The sequence below is a fragment of the Felis catus genome, chromosome B1 (assembly GCF_018350175.1).
Source record: "Felis catus isolate Fca126 chromosome B1, F.catus_Fca126_mat1.0, whole genome shotgun sequence".
NCBI lineage: Eukaryota > Metazoa > Chordata > Mammalia > Carnivora > Felidae > Felis > Felis catus.
In genome coordinates, this window is record NC_058371.1 from 34,730,987 (window position 1) to 34,754,689 (window position 23,703).

Sequence of the window (23,703 nt, forward strand, 5' to 3'; positions counted from 1 at the left end):
TCAGCATAGAGGCCATTCCAGATCTTCTGTCTCCCTCTCTCTGCCCCTCCCTCTCTTGCACTCTCTCAAAAAAAAAAAATTGTTGTTCATTGGACAGCAAAAAAATGGAACCTCATAGCTTTAATTCACCATCAGTTACTAGGTTCAATTGCCTTATGAACATTAGACACTGTTTCTTCTGGGTTGATTTACTACTCATGTGCTTTGTTCTGTCTTCTATTAGGGCACTCCCCTTTTTCTTACTGATTACAGAGAGCTTCTTATTTATTATGATATTGACTCTTTTTCATGTGTGTTTTTAACTCTTTTCTGTTCCGTCATTTGCCTTTAAATTTTCTTATTCTAAGTTTTCTGACATGGGTATTTTTAATTAAATATATTAATTTTCTTTTTTTTTAACGTTTATTTATTTTTGAGACAGAGAGAGACAGAGCATGAATGGGGGAGGGGCAGAGAGAGAGGGAGATACAGAACTGGAAGCAGGCTCCAGGCTCTGAGCCATCAGCCCAGAGCCCGACGCGGGGCTCGAACTCACGGAGTGTGAGATCGTGACCTGAGCTGAAGTCGGATGCTTAACCGACTGAGCCACCCAGGCGCCCCTAAATATATTAATTTTCTACTTCAGATTCTATCTTTAGTTTTGTTGTGTGGTTTTTTTTGTAAGAAAGTCTTTCCCCCCAAATTATGTAAATGTTCACCTATATTTTCCCCCAGTGCTTCCCTAGCTTTATTTGGGGAATTTTTCCTAGTCTGAAGGATGAGATGGGACTCTCTTTTTCCTCCCAAAGAGTTAATCATTTCATTAATAAGTCCTCTTTTTCTTACTGATTTTAAATGGGACTTTAATTATATACCGAATTGAGTCTGTTTCTGGACTGTCTTCTGTTTTAATTGATATGTATGTTTCTGGGGCGCCTGAGTGGCTCAGTCGGATGAGCGTCTGGCTCTGGCTCAGGTCATGATCTCACAGTTTGTGGGTTCAAGCCCCGCATTAAGCTCTGTGCTGACAGCTCGGAGCCTGGAGCCAGCTTGGGATTCTGTGTCTCCTTTTCTCTCTGCCCCTCCCCTGCTCATGGTCTGTGTCTGTCTCTCTCTGTCTTTCTCTCAAAAACAAATAAACATTAAAAAAATTAAAAAATTGATATGCATGCTTTTGCCAGCACTTATGTGAATTATTGTAATTATTGTATATGTCATTTCTAGTATTATGGAAACTCTTCATTTCTTTCTTTTCTTTGTTTCAACATTAGTGTGGTTGTACTTGCCTGTGTATTCCTCCAGAATTAGGGCAGTTCTGCTTCTTTTCCCTTTTCTTATAATATTAAGAGTATTAATGCTTTTTCTTAAACTCAGTCAAGGTTATGACCAGAAGATGTGGTTGGAAAAGAGAGGGAAGTTTAAAGAGACACTTACCAGTCCAGATGAGACATTATAGATTTTTTGCTCTAATCATTTCACAAATAACCAGACCTCAAACTCTTCCAGAATGTTCCAGAGCCCTGCCACTTATGGCATAAATGAAAACCTTCTGGGTAAAAGGGAGCCATAGAGAAAATAAAATGACGTATGGGTAGAAGTAAAAGAAAGAAAACAGGACCTGAAATTGAGAGGAACATAAAGGCACGTGACATCAAAATGCTGGATGTAACCCAAAACATTATCCATGGTTTCCATTTGTTCCTCTTCATTCATTTTTCATTTCTGGAAAAGGAAAAAAAAGTCTAGAAGTTTCTAAGCAGCTACTGAAAATTTTTCATATTATCTCCATATCTAATTCATGAAGTATTGAACTTGCATTTTGGACAGTTACAGAAGAACAGAATCTTTAAGTTAATCTGCCCAATGCAGGAATCCCCCTGCAGCACTTCTAGGAGGAGTGGCTGTTCAGCCTCTGCTTGACTACTGCCTGACCAGGTCCTGACTCACTGCCTCATCGAGCTCTTTCCATGTTTAAAAAGCCTAATTCTTTGAAGGCTCTTGCTGTTGTAAGCTCAAAGCCTGTCTCCCGGTATTCCCTCTTCCTTCACCTCGGTTCTGCCTTTTCAAGCCAACAGAGACCTCGCTGCTTTGAAGGTGCCTCTTCTCCTTCAGTTTTATCTTTCACAGCCTTGTCATTCCTGATTCCTCAAACTAGTCCTTTTAGGACACGGTTCTAGATCTCTCAACATCTTGGTCTCTCCTCTGGAAATGTTGTAAAATAGCCAGCATTTCTTTTACAGGTAAAACACAGGAGTTAACATAATTCTCCAGATTCCATCTGGCCTGTGCAGCAAATTGGGAGCAGCTCATTCCTGACTTGACCTTTTTTTCTTTTCTTTTCTTTTCTTTTCTTTTCTTTTCTTTTCTTTTCTTCTTTTCTTTTCTTTTTTTAATGAATGCACCTAAGTTACATTCAGACCTGAGATCACAGACTCAGGCTGGAGCTATTTGGCCTTGTCATCATGAAAATAGCTTAGGCCCTTTGCACATAAGCAAGTGAGCAAATCTCACAGGCAAAGCTGACCCCCTAACAGACTTTGGTGAAATTTGGGAGCGCCAAGAGAAAGGAAAGGCATTGCCATGTAAAAACGGAAGAGTCCAGGTGGTGGAATTGTGGGTTCTGTGCCCAGGGAAGATGGGTGCCGGCTGGCCCATGAAGAAGCCCCTGGATGAGTCCCTGTTCCAGGCACAGGCCTGTGTGCGGGCAGAGGAGCACTGCATGACTGAGCTTTTGCACTTTTCAGTCTTGCTCCCTGCTGCTCAGGATTGGTTGGGAGCAGGGCGGGCTTACCTTTCCATCTTGTCCATGGCAGTGCGAGTGCTGGCCTGACCATGCAAAATGGAAATTAATACGCAGGACCCCAGTTACCGAGGGCTTCAGTCAGACCTCCCAGCAGCTTCTCTCTAACCCAAGGAGCACCTAACTCCAGGGATGCCCCTCCTCCCACTGGCCTTTCCGTCCCCAAGAAGACAAGGCCATCAGCGCCCCAGGAGGGCTGGCAGGCGTGGGCAGGAGGGTGCGGTGACTCCACAATTGAGCTGTGACCCTGGGGTATGCCACATCTGGGGGGGGGCGGGGGCAGATCAAGGAACTGGGGGCCAATCTAGCTGCGCAGATTGGCCCTCTGTTGTTGCCTCCAGATCGGAAAAATCAGGCATATTCACAGATGGGCCCTGCCTGAAATCCAGGAGCGGTCTAATTACAGAGCTACGGCTCTCGGTTTTCTCTGTTACCCTAAATCCTGGCATAAACCATAGTGAGTAAGTCAGGAACTAAATAAACACTAGCTTTCAAGGGAGGGAGGCGGCGGTGGAGGACGAGGAGGGTGGGGGAGGGTGGAAGCTCACCGAGCTTCTATTGGTAGAGGAGGATCACGTGATCTGAGGTGCACTAGGCTCTTTCTGAGCACACAGAAGTTTCTTCCACTCGCTCATTGTCGGTGGGACCGGCCTCCCTCACTTTTTTGGGGCTTTGTTTCCTATTAATCTGCCTCTTATCATGTCAAATCCATTCGGGAGTAGGTTGCATATATCGTCTTACACTACTATTCTTCCTGGCCAATTAAGTCACCGAGGAAATACAAAGCAGCCTGGTTTGTCTTCACTTTTGCCACCAGATGAGGCACCCTATGAGGCCCTGGGCTCACCCTATGTTATTCGGAGGTGTTGATGTATGGGTGCTTTCTGTCTCTTTGGTTCAGCCAGCTGGAAAGTACGTCTCCCTTTGCAAAGTGGAGCCCAGGGCCAGTGGTTATAAAATAGAGGGGAGTAGAAAAGCTGACAGCATCCCAAGTGCGCCCTCTGCCCCAGGCTCGGCCATGAGCCCCAGGCCCCTTGGACGTGAAGAGAGTGACTGGGGACAAAGAGACGCCCTCTTGGGCTCCCCAGTCCGTGCACCCTTCCTCCCCACCTGGGAACTCTAAGCCCTGGGCGGAGGCATACCACACATGGCCGCCTCCCTGACCCACTGAGCTTCCTGTAAGGTTTGGGGCGTTCGCTGAACTGTTACCTTGTGTCAACTTTTTTATTTGTATATCGCATCTCTGAAACTCAGCTATACCCCTCACGGCTCATCTCTGGGCTCAAGATGAAAAATAACACCTCCTGAATGAATGAATAAACCCGTCATGGTCACTCCCCTGGTCCACAAGGAGGAGCTGGGCCCTTAGGGGATGTTTCCATGGACTGATCAACACTGGGGAAGCTTTTCAGAAAGCTGCAGTCAAGAGGTGAGTTTATCTTTATGTTCCACTCTGAATCTTTACACTCTGGGTTGGAATATCCCGCAAAGGTCATTCGTGAACAGTCCAATGATTTGAGATTTATTTTTATTTTTATTTTTTTAATGAAATTTGTTGTCAAGATGGTTTCCATTAATTTGAGATTTAAAAAAAAAATGTTTTCCTATGACAACTTTCAAGCCAATGCAAGAACAGAGACAGTTCCCGTGTATCTACCGCTTAGCTTTAACAAAGTCAACTCTTGGCTGATTTTGTATCACTTATCCCCTGTCTGGTCTGTTCGTTAGGCCCCCTCCCCAACCAGGATGATAAACAAAACACCCCAAACCAACAAAACACATCATGTCATTTTGTTCCTAACTATGCAGTGCCTATGTCTAGAAGATAACTTTTGTTTGAAATAATCACTTCTGTGCTCTCATCAAAGTGCTCTGACCTTTGAGGCAGAGCCTAAAGGCTGATGAGCCCCTTCCGATAAGCCCCTGTGAAGCCCTATTTACTAGCACATGGGACATCATGAGTGCACCAAAATCTTACATATTGCTGTCCACCCTGCCACTCCTCCTCTTTTCCCAGTCATCCGCTGTCAGGAGGACTGGCTTCTTACAAGAGGTTTACATGTATGGATTTGGGAGCAAGTCTGGCTTAGAATCCCAGCTCCACCATTTCCTTGCTCTGTGACCTTTGACAAAATACTCAACCTTTCTGTGCCTCAATTTCCTCATCTGAAGGCGAAGCCAGTTCATAGTATGTGCATACTTGGTAGAGTTGTAAGGATGAAATATACTAAAGCTAACGTGAAGCTCTTAGAACAGCACCTGGTGCATAGAAAGTGCCATGTGTTTGCTTTTATTATTATCCTTCGCTTAGTACATGCATCATCTCCACCAACACCGCCTACATCCTGAATTAACTGACAAAAGCAATAACGCGTCGTAGTTATTTCTCAAGGTATTTTCGTACATTTCGTCAGGTGCCGTCCTGCCATAATCTAGGACGGTTCAGGGAATTCAGAGATGTTATTGCAGAACAGGGGAGGGCAAAGATTCAGCCACAATTGGCCCTGTTCATGATGAGGAGAAATTAGAACCAAACAAAGGGCTAACAAAGAGAAAGCTCGTTAAAAAAAAAAATAAAGCATATTTGTTATAGTCTATCATTATACATGAAAAAGAACATTTAATGACATAAAAATTATTCGTGCCGAGTAAAGCGAAAAAGGAGGGGCACCTGGGTGGCTCAGTCAGTTAGGCTTCTGACTCTTGTTTTCAGCTCAGGTCATGATCTCACAGCTTGTGAAATTGAGCCCCGCGTCAGGCTCTGCACTAACAGAATGGAGTCTGCTTGGGATTCTCTCTCTCCTTCTCTCTCTGCCTGTCCCCTGTGCTCACTCGCGCTCTCTCTCTCTCCCTCTCTCAAAATAAATAAACTTTTTTTTAAAAAAAGGAAAAAACTAAAGTGAAAAAGAAAAGCTACAAAAAAGCATGTAAACTATGAAAAACTATGAAAAACTATGAAAAACTATGCTTTTTTTCCCTTCAGGTATATTAAGCTTGTTTAAAAGACTGGAAAAATATACATCAACATAAATGTTATTTCTCAGTGGAGTAACAAAAAGTCATTTCTCTTTTCTTGGGTTTGAAATTTCTTTTTTTAAATAAACAGATAACCTTTTTTATTATATTGGTAGCATTTACATTTCTTCATGGCATCTAATAATAATAATAATAGATTGTGTTTGAAATTTCTGAATGCTACATAACGAATATGTATTACATTTACAATAAGGAAAGGTTACCATTTAAAAACAGGGTAAGTAATTGTACCTGCAACATGGTTCAGTTACGTAGAAGATCTATGAAAACAGCAATGTTAATGGGAGAATTGTGGACAATTTTTTCTTTATATTTTTCAGGTTTTTCCAAAAATTTTATTCTGAGAGAACGATGTTGCTTTTAGGTAGATGGTTCATATAGGGAAACTGAGGCACAGTAGGTGGGCAGGAAGTCTCTCTGGCTTCAAACCAGAGCAGGTGTTCAGTCGTTCCCGGAGATGCTCCCTTTTGGGTCTATTCCTGACCTGTGACTTAAGGTCGAGGCTATGGCTGTCACATAATAATGGTCTTTAAGCCTCTCCTCTCAGAAGAAATGGACTGCAGGGCCCTGTGTGTTTGGGGTGAGGGTGGGGAGGCTCAGTACCCCTGAAGCATCACCCTGGCCATCTGTAGGGGCGGGAAGCCAGCCCTTAGCTGGGCCACATGGCAGCTGTGTGTCTCCAGATTCTGAGGCCGCAGCCATCTCCCCGCTCCAGATGCCAGCTGTTAGGGAGGAGTAAGCCTTGCAGGCACATGTGTCCATATGTGATAGCAGCCCACCCAGTCCAAATATTTGGGGGCCTCCCTGATCTACCTCTCCAACAAGTGTGTCTAAACCAACACAAAATAGGAATAAAAACAAATAGAGGTAGGGAAAGAAGAAAAAAATGGGAAAATGAGAGAGAAGTATTTTTCAGATAAAGCAGTTGGATCTGATAACAACCCAGGAAACAGGCAGAAGGGAGGGTGGTATGGCCCAAAGGGCAAAGGTGTGGGTTAGAAGTCACTGACCAAGAGTGTCTTTCACCCTCTGCCTACCTGTATGGTCCAAGGCATGTCCCCTACCTGGCGGAGTGCCTCTTCTGCAAGAGGCAGATGTCACTAAAGGGTAAGAAGGGTTCCTTGCTCCTGGAAGGGGCGCCCCAAGTGCACGTTTGGCCAAATACCCAGAAGAAGAGTGGTTGGTTCACGGTCTTCCCACACATGGCTGTTAGGATTTAGTTGTCATTGCCGGACTCACCGCTTCCAGATGCGTAGGTGAGGAATCAGCCGATGGCACCCTGGGGAGGCTCCCGCTGGGCTAGCAGGCAGCCCCTGGCCCCTATGTCACAGACAGCAGCAGGTCTGGACCATCTTCAGGGCAGTCGACTCGAAGTGGCTCAGTGGCCCATGGCTGTCCTCCAGCAGGCCCACGCTGCCCAGGAGGACATTCACACACCTGTCTGTTGGCCTCAGAGTAAAGTAGTCTTTTGGGCTCCCCACCCCGCCCCAGCCAAGTGGAATGGAAGGGGTTAAAAAAAGTAGCAATGGTCTATTGCCATTAAGATGTTATTTACAGTTCTGGCCGTTCTAAAGATGCCCCTGGGTCACTTACCTGTCTTTGGACAAGAAGAGACTCCAGCAGTGATTTCAAGGCAAGGAAATATGGAAAGGGAGCAACGTTGAAAATGTGAGTAGTAGGAAAGAATCATTCCTCCTTACTCCCTAGCTTCCTAAGTTTTCCTTTAAAATCCCGCCCCCCCCCCAACCCTCCCACTGGCATCCGTTTGGCTTTGCAGACTGATTCAGGTTCTAGGACTGGGCATGAATTGGAGGAGGCTACAACGAAAGAAGAAGACTTGATCCCGGTGATGTCATTCGAGAGGGGGTGACAAAAGCCACTTGGCAGGGTCTTCACTAGAATAGGTCAGACAACAGGTTCTGAACTGAAATATGTTGATATAGTCTATGAGCATGCTTATTCTGAATTAACACCAACCCCCAACAAAACATATAGACAGAATCCTAAAATGGACCCCTGTGGGTAGCAGCCTGTGCCGTTAATGAAGCTGCTGTAGGGGTGGTCCTATGCCTTAGGATACAGAAGCTATAGGATGACCACTCAGCGTCATGTCTGGACATTAAGGTTTGTTAATGTCCATCTCCAAGCAACAGCAGCTAGGCTGTTTCAAAATAAAAGTATCTGGCAGTGTTTGTATATGTCCTACCCTGAGGATAACACGGAGGGAGAGAAGATAGTTACTGGGACCCCAAATTCACTTCAATAGCGTGCAAGCTGCTTCTGGCAGGGTGCACCTGCAAGTCTCAGATAAACCCCCCCGGGTCCACCCCGCATCTGCTGGGTGTATCCTTTTGATTGACTTAAGACTTCTTTCTCTCTTGTAAAGGTCCAGTTTGAGCCTCATATCTCCCCCTCCTTCTCGGTGACATCTCCAATTGCTGTAACAATTCCAAGTCGGTATCATTCGGGTCAAACTAGTTCATGATTGATTAATATTTTCTGTTTCGTATTTATGTTCCTGTTGCAGTTCCGGAGAGTGTAGCCGATGACACTTCTGTCAGCCCCCCCCGTGGGGCCTACCCGGAGCTGTCACCAGGAAAAATAGTGGCAGACACCGCTCTAAGTATCTAGAGTTTGTCTGTGTTCTGCTGTTTAACTCACTGTAAGTGAGCCCCCCTGAACATCCGCTTAGCTGCTTCGGAAAGCGGGTGGGTCACACCTAATGATAACCATGACTCTCACCGTAGCCTACGCCAATTCGATGTTTGAATCACATCGTTCAAGTTCATGTTCATCAGCCAAAGGGTTACAATGAAAACAGTCATGATTACAAATAGTCGTTTGTACAGTCAGTGGTAACTGCACAAGATACATGTGACAAACAACATCTCTGTGAATAACACGTACACAAGAACACAAACACATCCACAAACGTGAGGCTGAAATCCACATGCTAGCTCCTTCTGGGAGAAGGAGACGCAAACTGTGACTTTTCTTTATATTTACACACCGGTTCCAAAGCTAATGGTTAATATGTTTGCCTCGTTCTAAGATTTAGAAGTATAAGCTATTATATATCATGCATAGGAAATTGATAAATTACATTATGTGCCAAAAAGCTACATATTTCTATGTAGACACCTCTGTTTCAAACGGAAATGTGTAACTGAACAAATAATTCTTCACCAGAATGGAAGTTAACGCATAGGCAAGAGCAGTTAACTTGCTAAGTCTTTCCTCCGTGCTAAGAGTATTAGTCTTTGTTTCCTGCGTCCTTAGTATACTTCCTTCCTAGAATATTGAGGGGAGGTCAGTCTGAATTAGAAGTCTGATACAGAGCTTTTAAAACTTTCCTTCAAATACATAAAGTCCCATACCGCCAATATTAAATTAGGCCTTGTCGAGCCCAGGCCAGTACAGTTTTGCCTTTTACTACTAACTTAAAATGATTTTTAATTCAGGGGCGCCTGGGTGGCTCAGTCAGTTAAGCATCCGACTTCAGTTCAGGTCATGATCTCGCGGTTTGTGAGTTCGAGCCCTGGATCGGGCTCTGTGCTGACCGCTCAGAGCCCGGAGCCTGCTTCGGATTCTGTGTCTCCCTCTCTCTGCCCCCACCCCTCCCTCCACCCCTCCACCCCCACCCCACTCCCTCATGCTCTGTGTGTCTCTTTTTGTCTCTCAAAAATAAACATTAAAAAAATGTTTTTTAATGATTTTTAATTCAAATATCCAAGAGCCAGTCTTGGCTTTGGCATACAATGAATTGCTGTAGATCATTTACATATAAAAGGACACTTTTTAAAGGCTTTAGGTATTCTCTTAAGTGGGTAAGTAGTACTTGTATCAGTTTCCTCTGGATGCTCTAACAAAGGACCACAAAATGGAAGCTTAAAAGAACAAACAGTGTCTTACTGGAGTTCTGGAGGCCAGAAGTCTGAAGTCAGTTTCACTGGACAAGGTGTCGACCTGGAGGGGTCCTTCTGGAGGCTTTCGGGGTGAATGTTTCCTTGCCTTTTCTAGCTTCTGCAGGTGACCCGTGTTCCTTTGTCTCCTAGCCCCTTCCCCTCACTTCACCCTCTTGCTTCCCCCCTCACCTCTCCTCCTTCCTTGTCTACCTTCTCACCTCCCCCTGGAAGGACCTTGTGATTACAAGGGTCCACCTGGGTAAGTCAGACTGATCTCCCCACCTCAGGGCCCTTTATCCATCACTCTTGCAAGTCCCTGTTACCATATAAAGTCCCAGAGATTGGGACACGGACAGCTTTTGGGGTGGCCTTGTTCTCAGGGCATTTACAGTGAGATGGACCAAGGATACACTTCAAACTGTGAAGCCATATGACATCTGAGCCCCACGTCCTGGAATCAGAGGTGGTGCTGGATTGGCAGTGGGGAGATCTGCCACGGCCACAGAAGGGTAGCTGGGGAACAGATGGGTCTGCTTTGAAATCCTGGATCTGACTTACTAACCGGGTGACCTTGGGCAAGTTGCTTAACCAATCTGAGGAGTAACCACAGCTCCCGGGCAGGGCTGTCCCGGAAGAGAAATGAGTTACTGTACGTGAAGTACCTGGCAGAGGAGGTGTTTGGGAAATAGCTGCCCTCCCTTTTAAACCCTGTTTGGCCTTCCTACCATATCCTCAGTGATGAAATTACGCCTGTGATTTTTTTTTTTTAATTTCTAAAAATTAAAAGCACCTCGCAAATATAGATTCATATGATTATAATAGACAAAGCGAGGTAAGCCTACCCTCTGATCGTCTCTCTCCTAAACTGAGAGCCCAGTGAGGGCATAGAAAGCAATGGTTTTCCATGTCATTAGTTGGAGGGGTGAGTGAAGTCCATGTATAGAAGAGCTCTGGGTATAAAGGGGGCAAAGGGATGAATGAGAAGAAAAAAGAAATATGAGAGAGTGTGGGTTCGCAGGCTCTGAGAAGATAGAAAAGACCATTTGAGCCCACCTTGCCCTGGATATCACACTGGATGATTTAAGCACATCAGTTCCTTGAATTTCAGTGTCCCCACCTGTAAAGTGAGCATTATGAAGAGTATCCCACCTCGCTCTAATTATATACCAATAATAATTTACACACAGATTGAGAAAATGTGTGCACACTGTCATATAAATGGCGTTTTGGCCCACAAATCTAAAGTGGCCTCATACCCCATTGTTACAAGATATGGTCAGGAGGGGCAAAAACTGTCACCCAGGTTCAAAATGTGCCTTCCATGTCAGCATGGGAAAAACAGGCAACACAACTAAGAAAGAAACTTTGCAACAAAATCTGTCAACAAGCCACTTATCCCCTTCCTCCATAACCAATGCCAACACTTCCTTGTCTAGGACACACCGCGAGCCGTGGACATTTATACCCAGATGCCTCGCAAGGAAGGCAGCCTGCCAACTGGGCCCCTCCCTTCTAAGGAAAATGGCTTCTAAATGACAGATCTAGAGGCTGACTGCTCTCAGGACACCCTGTAGTACAGGTAGAAACAAAAGGATCAGAAGCAAGCAGCTTACTTTTCCGTCAGTGCCCAAAAACTAAGGGGAAACCCACATCAGCATGAAGCTCTCTAGTCTTTGTCGGCTACAGAAGCACCCGGAAGCAGTGAGCCTCCTCCCTATACAGGGCCTCCACTGGGTTCATTCTTGGGTGTTAGTCCTATTCTTAGTAACCAGGCAGTTTTCTTCTAAGGATCAAATCTCATGGTTTTCTTTTCTGGCTTTGCTCTAGCTATTTTCCTGGGGACAGTCCTAATCCCTGGGCCCCAGTATCCCCACCTTCTCATTAGGTGGGCTGTGCTTAGTTGATCACAGATAAGTAGGATTTTGTACTTGCGATCTCCTAGTACAACCAGTTCACTTTGCAGAGAAGAAAACTGAGGCCCCGAGAGAGGAAGTGACTTTGCAAAGGTGGCAAGGAGGTTGGATGTGAATTTCTGGTCTTTGCCTTGTCTCCTTAGCCAGCTCCTCTGGAACGCAGGGGCAGGGGCTATGGCTTCCTGCTTTTTGAGTCCCTCCGGGTGCCCAGGCCCATAGGTGGGTTGGGGGTAGGGGCGGTTGGAATCTGTAGACACGTATCGGTTGGTGGACCTAATTGATGGAACACAGGATTGGTGTATTGAGTTGGGGAGAAATTGCCAAGAGTGATCCAGACTGTGAAGCAGGTCCACATGGTTCTGAACAGCCACTTACCAGCTGGGTGACCTTGGTCAAGTTTCTTGACTTCTCTACATCTCCATATCTTCAACTATAAGATGGCGGTGACCATACCTACTCCGCATGGCTTGAAGATTTACTAAGGCTGATATGCTCAGTAGATAGGAGTTGATTTTTGTTGTGGTTCTTATTATTGTGTGATTACAGTAGGGACAAGCACAGGGTCACTATGGGAGGAGGGGAAACAGCGAAAATGTCATGGAGAGATGTTGGGAAAGCACAAGAAAACCAGTCCCTTGCCACCGCTCCTGAAGTCAGGGAGCACTGCCGGCCTGCAGGAAATTCCGTTGATTCTGGTGGGCGGAGAATGCGAGGCAGGGGGGAAACGAAGTGACTCCCATTCCTGGTGCACAGAAGACCTTCGGCTCATCCACCCACAGGGATCCTGGGAGCCCCACCACATCACCAGAATGAGTGGGGCCTCCCCTCCGTGTTTCCACTCACGGCCTGAGCGGTAGGTGACCCTTTATAGACAGTTGCCGTCCTCCCTGTGACCGGAGGGGCATAATCCAGGCCAGGGCCCACACTCGACGTGACTTCTCCTCCTAGAAATGGCTCCTCCAGCAAAGCGCTCGGGACGATGGCAGGCACACGGAGCTCCAGCTGGGTGGGCCACTCAGCTACACGGAAACGGACAGGATGCAGACACAGCTGTGGGGGCAGAATTCCACTGTCACCCTGGAAGAAAATGGTGACAAAGAGAGATGGCTTCCTAAGGAATTGAGGAAATCTCACCTCGGGGGGCAACACAAAGGTACTAATGCCTGGGTTGGCTCATTTCTGGCAGAATGGCCCTGGCTGACAGGTGTGGTTTGGCATGTATGCGTGGCTCTTAAAGCCCCTGGAGTGAGGCCCTCCCCCAGAGATCAGTCCTGTGGGCGGTCACAACGTGATCATGTTCTCAGTGAACCTCTGCTTATCACTGCAAAAGTGTTACTGACGATTAAGCAGCGAGATAATGACCAAACCGGAGGGATCTGCCATTTTTTGTTTTAAGTTTTTATTGATTTTGAGATAGGGTAGATCAGGGGAGGTGCAGAGAAAGAGGAAGAGAGAGAATCCCAAGCAGGCTCCACACTGTCCTTGCAGAGCCCGACGTGGGGCTCGAACTCATGAACTGCGAGATCACGACCTGAGCCAAAACCAAGAGTCAGACGCTTAACCAACTGAGCCACCCAGGTGCTCCGGGGTCTGCCATTTTAATGGGGGCAGAGCAAAGAGGGAAACCAGTAAGATGAAGGAAAGTAGCTCTGGAATCCAGAAGACTTGGGTGTGAGCTCCACCTGTACCACTGCCTTGCACAAGCTGTGCTGCTTTGCCGGAACTCAGTTTTCTCATCTGTGACATGGGAATCATAATCTTTCTCGTCTGCTGTGGTTGTGGTGAGGTCCGAGTGAGATATTTATCTGTAAAGGTACTTGGTTAACGGTAAATGCTATACTCTTGTAGTAGGACGTTATTGCTAGCTGTCCCTCTCGAAGTTTATCTCAAGGACTTTTAAAGTTGGGAAGGGAATTCTCAGCTGTACCTCAGATGACAGAGCTTGGGACAGCCCCGCACCCACCGTGTCGCTTTGGGAGAGTAGGTGCGTCCTCCAGTCTCGGGCCAGGGTAGCCCTTCGGAACTGAACAGCTGTGTGCTTGCTTGAAACCTGAAAACTTCCAACCTGATGGAAATAAAGCCTTTCCATTGAATCAGGGCAAGCCTGCTAAAAACTGCCCCTTTCGGAAGGCAAGGAAGTAACACCTCTGATGGTTGGGTCCCGTGCTGGCCACGGAGCCACTGAGTCATTCCAAAGGTTCCGAGCGGACCCTTTGCCCCCCTGGGTGGCCCAGAGCCTTCAGGACTTCCTGAGTGTGGGAGCAAAATAAGATAATGACTCTACTAGCTTCTTGAGGCTGCCGTGTTGGCATGGCGGTGAGTATGGCTGAAGGGGAAATGTGTGTGCGCGTGCACGCGTGTGTGCAGGTGGGGGAGAGAGGGCAGGCAAGAGTAGGGAGGAGGGGGATGAGGCTCATTCGGTCTTCCGTTCAAAAGTGCTGTTTGGCAGTTGACCGTACATAGGTTCTGTGGCGGATAAGGAAGATGGGGCGAGAGAGAGGGGACATGAGTGGGGGCGGGGGGGGGGAGGAAAAAGAGCTCAAAAAGGAGGTTATTTGATAGAATATTCTGAGCCGTAGACTCCTGGGCAAGCGGGCAGGCAGGAGGGCCTTCCCCCAGAGAAATCCTGTCAGGGTCTGTGCGGGAAACCGCTCCTGTCAGGTCATTTTACCCTCCTGGGTTTCTTCAACCAAAGACGAACATACAAGGCAATTCAAAGAGCTCTTGCCTGAAAAGTAGCAGCAGCCCATTCTGATTCCTGACCCTTTTCGCAGGTGCTCAGCAAACAGAAATGGAAGGCCAGGCATCAGTCCTCCAGGGGAAGCTGAGTCTGGCTCGGAGCCAGTTTCAGAATCCTGAAGCCCAACTCAGAGGCCTGGGACTAACTCTCAAGCGGGAACCCCTTCTACAGATTCATGAAGGCACTTTGCACACGGACTCTGCAGTGAGGAGGCAGATAGCACGATCCATTTCAGTAATTTCACAGCAAAATTTTCTTCTCTGAGACGTGTGCAGGGCATGCATTAGGCCTTGCTTCACCCATTCTCAGACCCCTACTAGGAGCCTGGGGGGATTCAGCTCCACCCAAATGACCTTTATTGACAGTACATCCTGTCTACGGGTAATGCAGTGAGGGCTAGACATACACAAGGAATACAGTCCGTTCCCTGCCCTTCAACAGCTCTCAACTCAAAGGAGAGGGGAAACCCTACCTGTTGACAGATGAAGAAACTGAAGCTACGTGTGATACCATTAAAACGTTCATTAGTTATTTCCTTCATTCATTTATTCAAACAACTTTTATGGAGTCCACTTGAGGTGCCAGGCCCTGTCCTGGATGCTGGAGGCTGACACAGAGAACAGTCAGGCACATCCTGCCCCGTTGTGGGCCAGACCCCCATTGTCACAGACCATGACAAATAAGTGGAACGCTTCGGAATTTAGATTCTGGTGGTGCCCTGGACCCCTGTGACTTGTATCTGTGTGGCTTCAGTTTCATCATATGTACATGCCATTCAGAAATGGCATGTAATGGGAAGGTGCCGGGTGCGTGTGTGTGTCTGTGTGTGTGTGAACAAAACCTCCTGAAATTGCTGCCTCAGATCTCAGGGAGTTCGGGGGAGAAGGATGACTGGAGAATGGTGTGAGAAAAGGCAGCCCCGGCCAGTTTAAGTGATGAAGTGGTACCTGCAAGGAAGAGGTTGGCAGGGGGGACGGTATAGCTGAGAGCATGAGTTGGACATTCAACCTGCATCAAGACAGTGGTCAAGAGCATGGACCAGGGACAGTTAATTAGATCTGCCACTTACTAGCTGTGCAATCTTGAGGAAATGGCCTAATCCCTTTAAATCTCAGCTTTCTGACCTATAAAATGAAGATAACTATGCATATCTCTCAAGGGTGTACAGGCATCATTGTGGGGATTCACTGAAATACTCTCTAATTAATCAGTGGCGCCTTCTAGGAATTCAGTGAGCTATTGTCATTCGTCAGCATCATCATCGTTATCAAAAGTGTCCCACTGAGAAGGAGTAGCATAAGGTGACAATGAGTGTACAAGGGGACTTTCCTGGTCAGGGCAGGCCTGAGTGGATCGAAGGCCCCCTCCCTATCTCTCTGGGGATTTCAAGCACCCGTGGGAGAAAACGATATCGTGGACTAGACCTTCAGGGCCCAGGCTGCATCAGACTGGGAGAGAGTATGCTGCACCTGACAGTGAGTGGCTGGGGCCCCAGAGCCCCTGCTCTGGGTGGGGTGGGGCTCTGGGGCCTTTGAAGAAGGACAGCAGTTTATCGGTCTTGTCTCCCCACAACCCCACAAGTAGGTTCCTCAGAAAGAGATAAGCTCAACCCACCAGTCTCCTTCCCAGAGAGCAGGTACTTTTGAGTTTTAAATAACCACATTTTTTTTTCCTATTTACACAAATGCTTATATTTGCAAAGTGTAGAAAAGTTAAATAACATTTTATAATGATCCTGAGCCTCACCACCCAAAACAATCACTCTTCTGTAGTCCAGATATTTTTAGTGCTTTATATTTTGTTTTTTTTTAAAGGTAAAGTTATAATCAGAATATAATTCTATTCTACTTTCTCACTTAATATTACTTTGTAAGATTTTGCTATTACAGACTTTACCTACAAAATTTTAAGTCTCCCTTTGGTTTTAAATAGATGATGTGTTTTTATCTAATCATTCCTGCACTTTTACACTGTTTCCAATTTTATACTTTTTAAATAACATCACATTAACATCTTTGGATGCAGCATATTCTGTAACTTGAATTATTTACTTAGATTAAGTCCTCAGAATAGAGTTCATACAGTTAAAGGGCATAAACATTTATAAAGCTTTTAATGTTTTAGGCATCTCAAAATGTCTTCCAGGTATTTTTTAATGTTTACTTATTTTTGAGAGAGAGACAGACAGACAGACAGACAGACAGAATATGAGTGGGTGAGGGGCAGAGAGAGGGAGAGACACAGAATCCGAAGTAGGCTGCAGGCTCCAGGCTCCGAGCTATCAGCACAGAGCTGGACAAGGGGCTCAAACTCACAAACCATGAGATCATGACCTGAGCCAAAGTCGGATGCTTAACCAACTGAGCCAACCAGGCATCCCATGTTTTCCATTTTTTTAATGGTATATGTAACGTTAAAATGTTACAACATAAAGATAAATAAAGTGAATGGAAAAAATGGGATGGTGCCTGGGTGGTTCCAGTTGGTCGGGCATGTTTAGTCTTGATTTCAGCTCAGGTCATGACCTTGTGGTTCCTGAGATGGAACCCCATGTCGCTGACAGCGCGGAGCCTGCTTGGGATTCTTTTTCTCCCTCTCTCTCTGCCCCTCCCCCGCTTGCACACGCTCTCTCTCAAAATAAATAAATAAATAAACAAATAAATAAACTAAAAAAAAATAAAATGGAAAAAATGATGAATAATCCTACCACCCCAAAATAACCACTTTTCACACTTTCATATACTTCCTTCCACATTGCTCAGGGGTCATTTTTTATATAAAGTCATTATTTTCCCAAAAAAAATAATTATTTTCACTTATTTCTCCACATCTTTAAGATTCTGTCTACCACATAATTATTGCACAATGGCCCTTTATGTGTGCATGTCATAATTTATATCTTATTGGTGGTTAATGGGATTTTACCCTAATGACTACCTATTATAAACAACACTAACGCAGATGAAAAAGACCACAGCATTCATGAAGAGGATCCTATCTGGAGGGAGTCATGGAATTATAACCTCAAGCACTCATACATCTCAAGAGATTTACTCATTCAGCACTCTGCAACTAGATTCAAAACCATTTCGATACTGGTTTCACAGATGGAGTATACTGCACTATAGAGCATTGGAGTGACCCGTGCAAGTTCATAGATCTAGTAAGTCTCAGAGATGAGAATTGAAACCTAATGTGTTGGGTCCAATGCTCCTTCCATACACGATTCAATTTGGTCATTTTTGTTCCGAAACATTTTTGTGTTTTGAGCAATTTGAGAGCAAGGTGTGCATAAGGTGGCAATGTGCTAAGGGAGAGCCTGAATAGGGTTCATACCAGCCCGAGGGAAGCTCTCTATTGGTGTGTCACATATCTCTGTCCTTGACTTTATGCTGTTCGGCATTTTAATGAAGATGGATGAAGGAGGCTTACCCAAATTTCAAGTAACATATCACTAAGGTGCTGAGAGACAAGAGCAAGGTACAAACTCAGTGGACCTGAAGGGAGGACCCAAACTCTTCCTATTAGAAAGAAGTATAAATATTTATTTTCTTTCCAAAAAGTGGGGAGTTGGGGTGGAGGAGAGGAAACTATATACATCAAGGGGGGAAACTGACCTTATAGCATGTCTATTAAAAATATTTGAACCTGGGGTCTCCCGGGTGGCTCAGTCAGGTAGGTGTCCAACTTTGGCTCAGGTCATGATCTCACAGTTTGTGGGTTTGAGCCCCGCGTTGGGCTCTGTGCTGTCAGCTCAGAGCTGGAGCCTCTTTGGGATTCTGTGTCTCCCTCTCTCTTTGCCCTTCCCCTGTCCATACTCTGTGTGTGTGTGTGTGTGTGTGTGTGTGTGTGTGTGTCTCCCAAAAATGAATAAACATTAAAAAACATTTTTTTAATGTTTGAAAATGCATTTAACTCCCCCTGCTTAGTGCTGGCCAAAAATGTAATGTAGGAGCCACCAAGTTGCATAATCCAGGGGGCCCCATTTACATGTACGTCAATGAGACAGCCTTAGATATGGTTGCCAAAAAGCTGCAGTGAATTTAGGCTGCCTTAATAGAACTGCTGGGTCATTAAAGAAATCTTCATGATACTTGTTAAAGACTATAAGGTCAGACTTATTCAGTAGGGACTTCTACAATGGCGTTTTGTAGTAGGGGAGAGAGCTTGGGCTCAACTCCAAATACAACAAGGACAAGTGAAGATTTATAGCCAAGGAGCAGAGGCAGTGGATGGAAAGTTACTAAGATGAAACACGGGGGGTAGAGGGGATTCTAGCTAAACAAACTTGACAGGATTATTGCTGAAGGCAAGCTGGAGTGGTAAGATACTGGTGGTTGGGGGGTGGGGGGTGAGGGTGGGGGGTGGGGATAAGGAATTTGCCCAGAAATCAAGGGTAGAGAGTTTTCCCTCAACTGATCCAGCAGAATTCTTGCTAAAAAACGAAGCAGAGGTGAACACAGAAGCCCAAGTCAGGGCCTCATGAGAAGAGAGTTCAAAGGTGATGATAAAAGGTCTAAGAAACATGTCATGTTTGTCTTTCAGAAGACATTGATTGAATACTTACTATGCACCAGTTAAATAGTACAGGCAACAAAACTAAATTCCTGGCCCAAAGAACTTTACGTTCTGCTGTCAGTATAGGGAGAGACTAAAAATAAGCTGGTATATGAAAATAAGCAAGATAATTACAGTATGATAAATACTATGAAGGAAATAAAGGAAGGAAAATTGTAGAGAGTGGGATATCATCTCTAGAGCAATTAGTGAGACAGAGGAAAATGAAGTTTGGGGTGTCAGAGACACAGAGGCAACTCGGAAAATGAGGGAGAGGCTGATTGTGTTGAGTGCCGCGGGGAGCACACAGAGCAGAACAGAGGAGTACCCAAAGAATTTGGCAACATGGAAGTCGTCTGTGGCATAACCCAAGAGCAGCTTTGGCTGGGATATGGAAAATGGAGGCCCAGTTGGGTGGGTTGAAGAAAAAATGGGAGGTGAGGAAGTAGAAACAATCTTTTCTAGAAGTTTTGCTCTGAGTGAGGAAAACAATGGGGTGTGGCTAGTGGAGGATATAGAGTCAAGGAAGGATGTACTTTAAAAGATGGAAGGTATTAGCCCACAATTGTGTACAGATGGGAAGGCTCTAGTAGAGGAAGGGAAAGTGACGATCAGTAGAGAGGGAGGAGAGACACATAACCTTTGAGATGGCAAGTGGAGATGGGTCCAGCGCGTAGGTGGAGGACTCGGCCTTTAATAGAGGCAGGGACACAGAATGCTTACTACAGAGGAAGCATTGTAACTGGAAAGAAAATGGAAAATATGAGGTCAGCTGCCAGTAGGCTTGTAGGCTTGGTGGTAGGAAGGTGTTAACCACTTCCATTTTCTGAATGAAAAATGAGCCTGATATTGAGTGGAGCAGAATGCAGGTTTGAGAAATAGGGAAAGCTATGAAGTGAGTGCCTTGGGAAGTGAGAGTCCATACTGATGGGAAACTTAGCAGGACTGCTGGGTGGAACGGGGCATCCATCTGAGGTTCACGCAAGCCTCAGATATTGACTCTGGCTAGCTTGAGCAACAAATCTGTTGGAAGAATGGAGAGAGTTCACGTGGTCATAGGAAAAGCTGAAGGACCAGGGACTCATGGACAGCAGCTGTTGGGATGAGTGGATTCCATCCCTTCACATTCAGATTCCAAGGAGAGAGCAATGGCCAGATTGAGGTGAAGAACGATGATTTTATTGTAAATCTCACCAAGACTGTGCTTAGTGGGAGGGGGAGGGATACTTCATCCAGCAAAACTGTGGTCTTATTACCTAAGGAAGAGGGAAAGGATTCTGGATAGACAAAAACAGATGACCCCTATGTAGTCATGAATTAAAAATAACTAGTTAGGGGTGCCTGGGCGGTTCAGTCAATTAAACCTCTGACTCTTGATTTTGGCTCAGGTCACGATCTCAAAATTTGTGAGTTCCAGCCCCAAATCAGGCTCTGTGCTGACAGTGTGGGGCCTGTTTGGGATTCTCTCTCTCTCCTTCTCTCTCTGCACCTCCCTTGCTCTTGCTCGCTCTCTCCCTCTCAAAAAAACAAACTTAAAAAAAAAAAAAATAAGTAGTTAGTAGGATTGTGTGTTTTCCCCAGCAGTACTTTTCTCTGGGGCAAGCTCAAAGAAAGTGTGTCATTGGGATTGAACTAAGTAAGCTTTCTGGAATAAGGAGCTTATTATAGTAATTAGACCTTACACAATCGTGGGAGGAGCTGGGCAAGTAAAAGTCCAAATTTGGAGCTGAAGAATCAGAAAAAAGCCACGATCCAGCCCTGGCACTGGAGAATGAGTAGGCATGTGTAGGAATTCTGGAAGCTAGCCATATCCAGCTGCTGCAGTAGGACCACAAAGGGGGCTGGTGTGGAAGTCCAGGGATGGTTGTTGGTTCTCCACTGTTACTGCATCTGCGAGTTCACACCCAAGTGTCTGGGCTGGGTCTGGTGTCACTGTTGGCCAGCACTGCGAGAAAGTGGGAAGAGGGATCCCGAAAGGGAAAAGTAAGTACAACCCGTACAACCCTCAGCGTGTAATGGCTGCTATTTCACTCTGCTTCCCAAATCTTGTACAACCTCACTTTTGACCAACTCTAACCTTGAACCATTCGGCAAAAGGGATTCTGGGAAGCAGATCCCAGTGTAAATAAGTCATCAATTAAAAAAAATACAACACTGGGGGCGCCTGCGTGGCTCAGTTGGCTAAGCGACCGACTTTGGCTCAGGTCACAATCTCGCAGTTTGTGAGTTTGAACCCCGCGTTGGGCTCTGTGCTGACAGCTCAGAGCCTGGAGCCTACTTCAGATTCTATGTCTCCCCCTCCCTCTACCCCTCCCCTGCTCATGCTCTGTGTCTCTCTCTCAATAATAAATAAACATTAAAAAAAAAAAAAAAACCCATGGTGGGGTGACTCAGTTGGTTGAGCATCTGACCCTTGATTTCAGCTCAGGTCATGATCTCAGAGTTCGTGGGTTCAAGTGCCATGTGGGGCTCTGTGCTGACCGTGTGGAACCTGCTTGGGATTCTCCCTCTCCCTGTCCCTCTGCCCCTCCCCTGCTTTCATGCTCTCTCTCAAAAATGAGTAAATTAAAAACAAACAAACAAACACGGTGAATGTTAACAGAAGAAAAGACAGGGGCACTTGGGTGGCTTAGTCGGTTAAGCGGCCGACTTCGGCTCAGGTCACGATCTCATGGTTTGTGGGTTGGAGCCCCGTGTTTGGCTCTGTGCTAACAGCTCAGAGTCTGGAACCTGCTTCGGATTCTGTGTCTCCCTCTTTCTGCCCCTCCCCCACTCATGCTCTATCTCTCTCTGTTTCTCAAAAACTGAATAAATGTTTTTAAAAACTTTTTAATGGGGCGCCTGGGTGGCACAGTCGGTTAAGCGTCCGACTTCAGCCAGGTCACGATCTCGCGGTCCGTGAGTTCGAGCCCCGCGTCGGGCTCTGGGCTGATGGCTCAGAGCCTGGAGCCTGTTTCCGATTCTGTGTCTCCCTCTCTCTCTGCCCCTCCCCCGCTCATGCTCTGTCTCTCTCTGTCCCAAAAATAAATAAATGTTGAAAAAAAAAAATTAAAAAAAAAAAATTTTTAATAAAAAAAAAAAGAAGAAAAGACAGACCAGGATTTAGGTTTTCTTCCGGGGAATGATTGTAATGATGGACTGTAGGGTCCAGAACACGGGGTTTGTGTAAATTGGCAGTCTGAAGGTCAAAGGGTATGCTAGTTAGGTGAGCTGTAAGGATGAAAGATAATAGGAAGTAGGATATGAATTTGAGGCTTTGGACATGTTATAGTTGCTGGTGATGAGGAGGTCAAGGGCGGCCAAGGTGATGAAGACCCGTGTGTTGGAAGAATCATTCACGAGTCTGTTGAAGTGGCTGAGAATGGAGCCTGGAAGAGCCAGAGGGAAAGAAAATCAAGGAGACAAAGACCGAAGTCATCAGCGAGCAGTAAGGACAGGTGGACACCAAGGTTGAGAGAAGCTGGAGAATTTGAAGTAGAAGGAAGAGAAGTGGTTTTTAAATGGCGATAGAGAACAAGAAGGGCTCCTACCCACTTCCTGGCCTTGAGGCACATGAAGGGTAGGGGAAAAAAATCAACCTGTCTTCTGAGAGAGCTGCAGGGGAAGCAGTGTCCTGAAGGGAGCGCCAGATTTCACTTAATGAAAGGAGGTGGGAAGGGCATTCACAGGAGAGGCGAGAACATACGAGGGAACAGGGCAAGCTCTCACCGTGTCATCCAAGAGGTGCGATGCAATGTCCCCCAGGAGGGGAGGGGTGGGAGGGTGAGTCAGATTAGAAATTATATTAGGACTTGTCAGTTTGAAATGTCAGAAATCCAGCTCAAACTTAATTAAGCAAAAGAAAAGAGAATTTATTTTGCTCACATGCCTGAAGGCCAGTGGGACTGCTGGCTTTCGTCTCAGAGGCATCGGGGTCCCAAACATGTCCCCAGGGTGCTCTCCTCTGCGTTGGCTCTGTTCTCAGGCAGCTTCTCCCCACAGAGCAGTGGATGGCTGTCCAACAGGTAGACTCAGTCTTCAGCCACCGCCTCTTCCCTTATCACACCAGTGAAATCCCGACCCTAACCGTCCACTGTAGCTAGTGTGGAGGCATCTCTGATTGGCCAGGCCTGGGTCCGCTGCCCACTTACGGTGGACAGAACTCACCAGAACCGCATGTTGGCAAGTAAGGGAATGGTTCTTCAAAGGAAAACTGCAATGCAGTCATCGAGAGAAGGAGGGCAGGGTACTGGACAGGCAAAACGTGGGATGTCCATATCAGATACGTGAAGAGCAGGATGGGGACGATGTGTCAGGGTGATAGTGAATCACTGCAGAGGCTGGGATTTGGACTTCTGGTGGTCACTGAGGAAAACGGATATGAGGCAAGATGGGGTCAGCACCGATAACTTCTTAGGGGAAGAAGGCAAACTTTACATTAGTCCTAGAGCTCCAGAATGGGGCCTTGGGCATAGCACCATCTAGCTGTGCGTCATGGCACAGCCAGGAAGCCAGGGCACAAGAGGGTCTCCGGATGATGGATTGTTCACTGGCTCAGCTCCAGATAGTTTGTGGTCTAGGAGAGGCGAGGAGTCCTTCTTCGAAAACGTCTGAAGGTAGTGGAGAGGTTGGGGGAGAAAAAGTTGAGAAAGAGGTGATTGACAGCAGCTCTTGTCAATTTGAAGAACCGACTTGTGAAAGAGGGAGGAAACTTAAGTGGCTCCAGAGTAGAATCAGAGCCTATGTGTAGAAGTGAGGCAACAGTCTCGATCTAATAATTACAATTAGAACTAT

General features: G+C 46.1%; 2 long non-coding RNA genes across 5 annotated transcripts in view; one reads left to right on the plus strand and one right to left on the minus strand.

The window, feature by feature from the left end:
• The first annotated feature begins 3,099 nt into the window (after positions 1-3,099).
• LOC109498808 lies at positions 3,100-9,317 on the plus strand. 3 transcript variants are annotated; one of them, XR_006596465.1, is made up of 4 exons: positions 3,100-3,236; positions 4,034-4,208; positions 7,373-7,483; positions 8,343-9,317. It is a non-coding gene; the product is annotated as an uncharacterized LOC109498808 (long non-coding RNA). The 3 variants fall into 3 exon arrangements; XR_002155743.3 differs by lacking the exon at positions 8,343-9,317 and adding an exon at positions 7,593-8,333; XR_002155744.3 differs by lacking the exon at positions 8,343-9,317 and adding an exon at positions 7,593-8,333 and having other exon boundaries at positions 3,108-3,240.
• Positions 9,318-9,515: 198 nt separating this feature from the next.
• LOC102901759 overlaps positions 9,516-23,703 on the minus strand; it is a 30,606-nt gene continuing 16,418 nt past the window's right edge. Inside the window, exons 3-4 of one of the 2 annotated variants that reach the window (XR_002155741.3) lie at positions 22,795-23,519; positions 9,516-12,710 (exon numbers count right to left, since the gene is read on the minus strand). This is a non-coding gene — a long non-coding RNA (uncharacterized LOC102901759). Of the gene's footprint in view, positions 12,711-22,760; positions 23,520-23,703 lie in introns of those variants that run through there. The other variant, XR_440071.4, reaches the window with a different exon arrangement.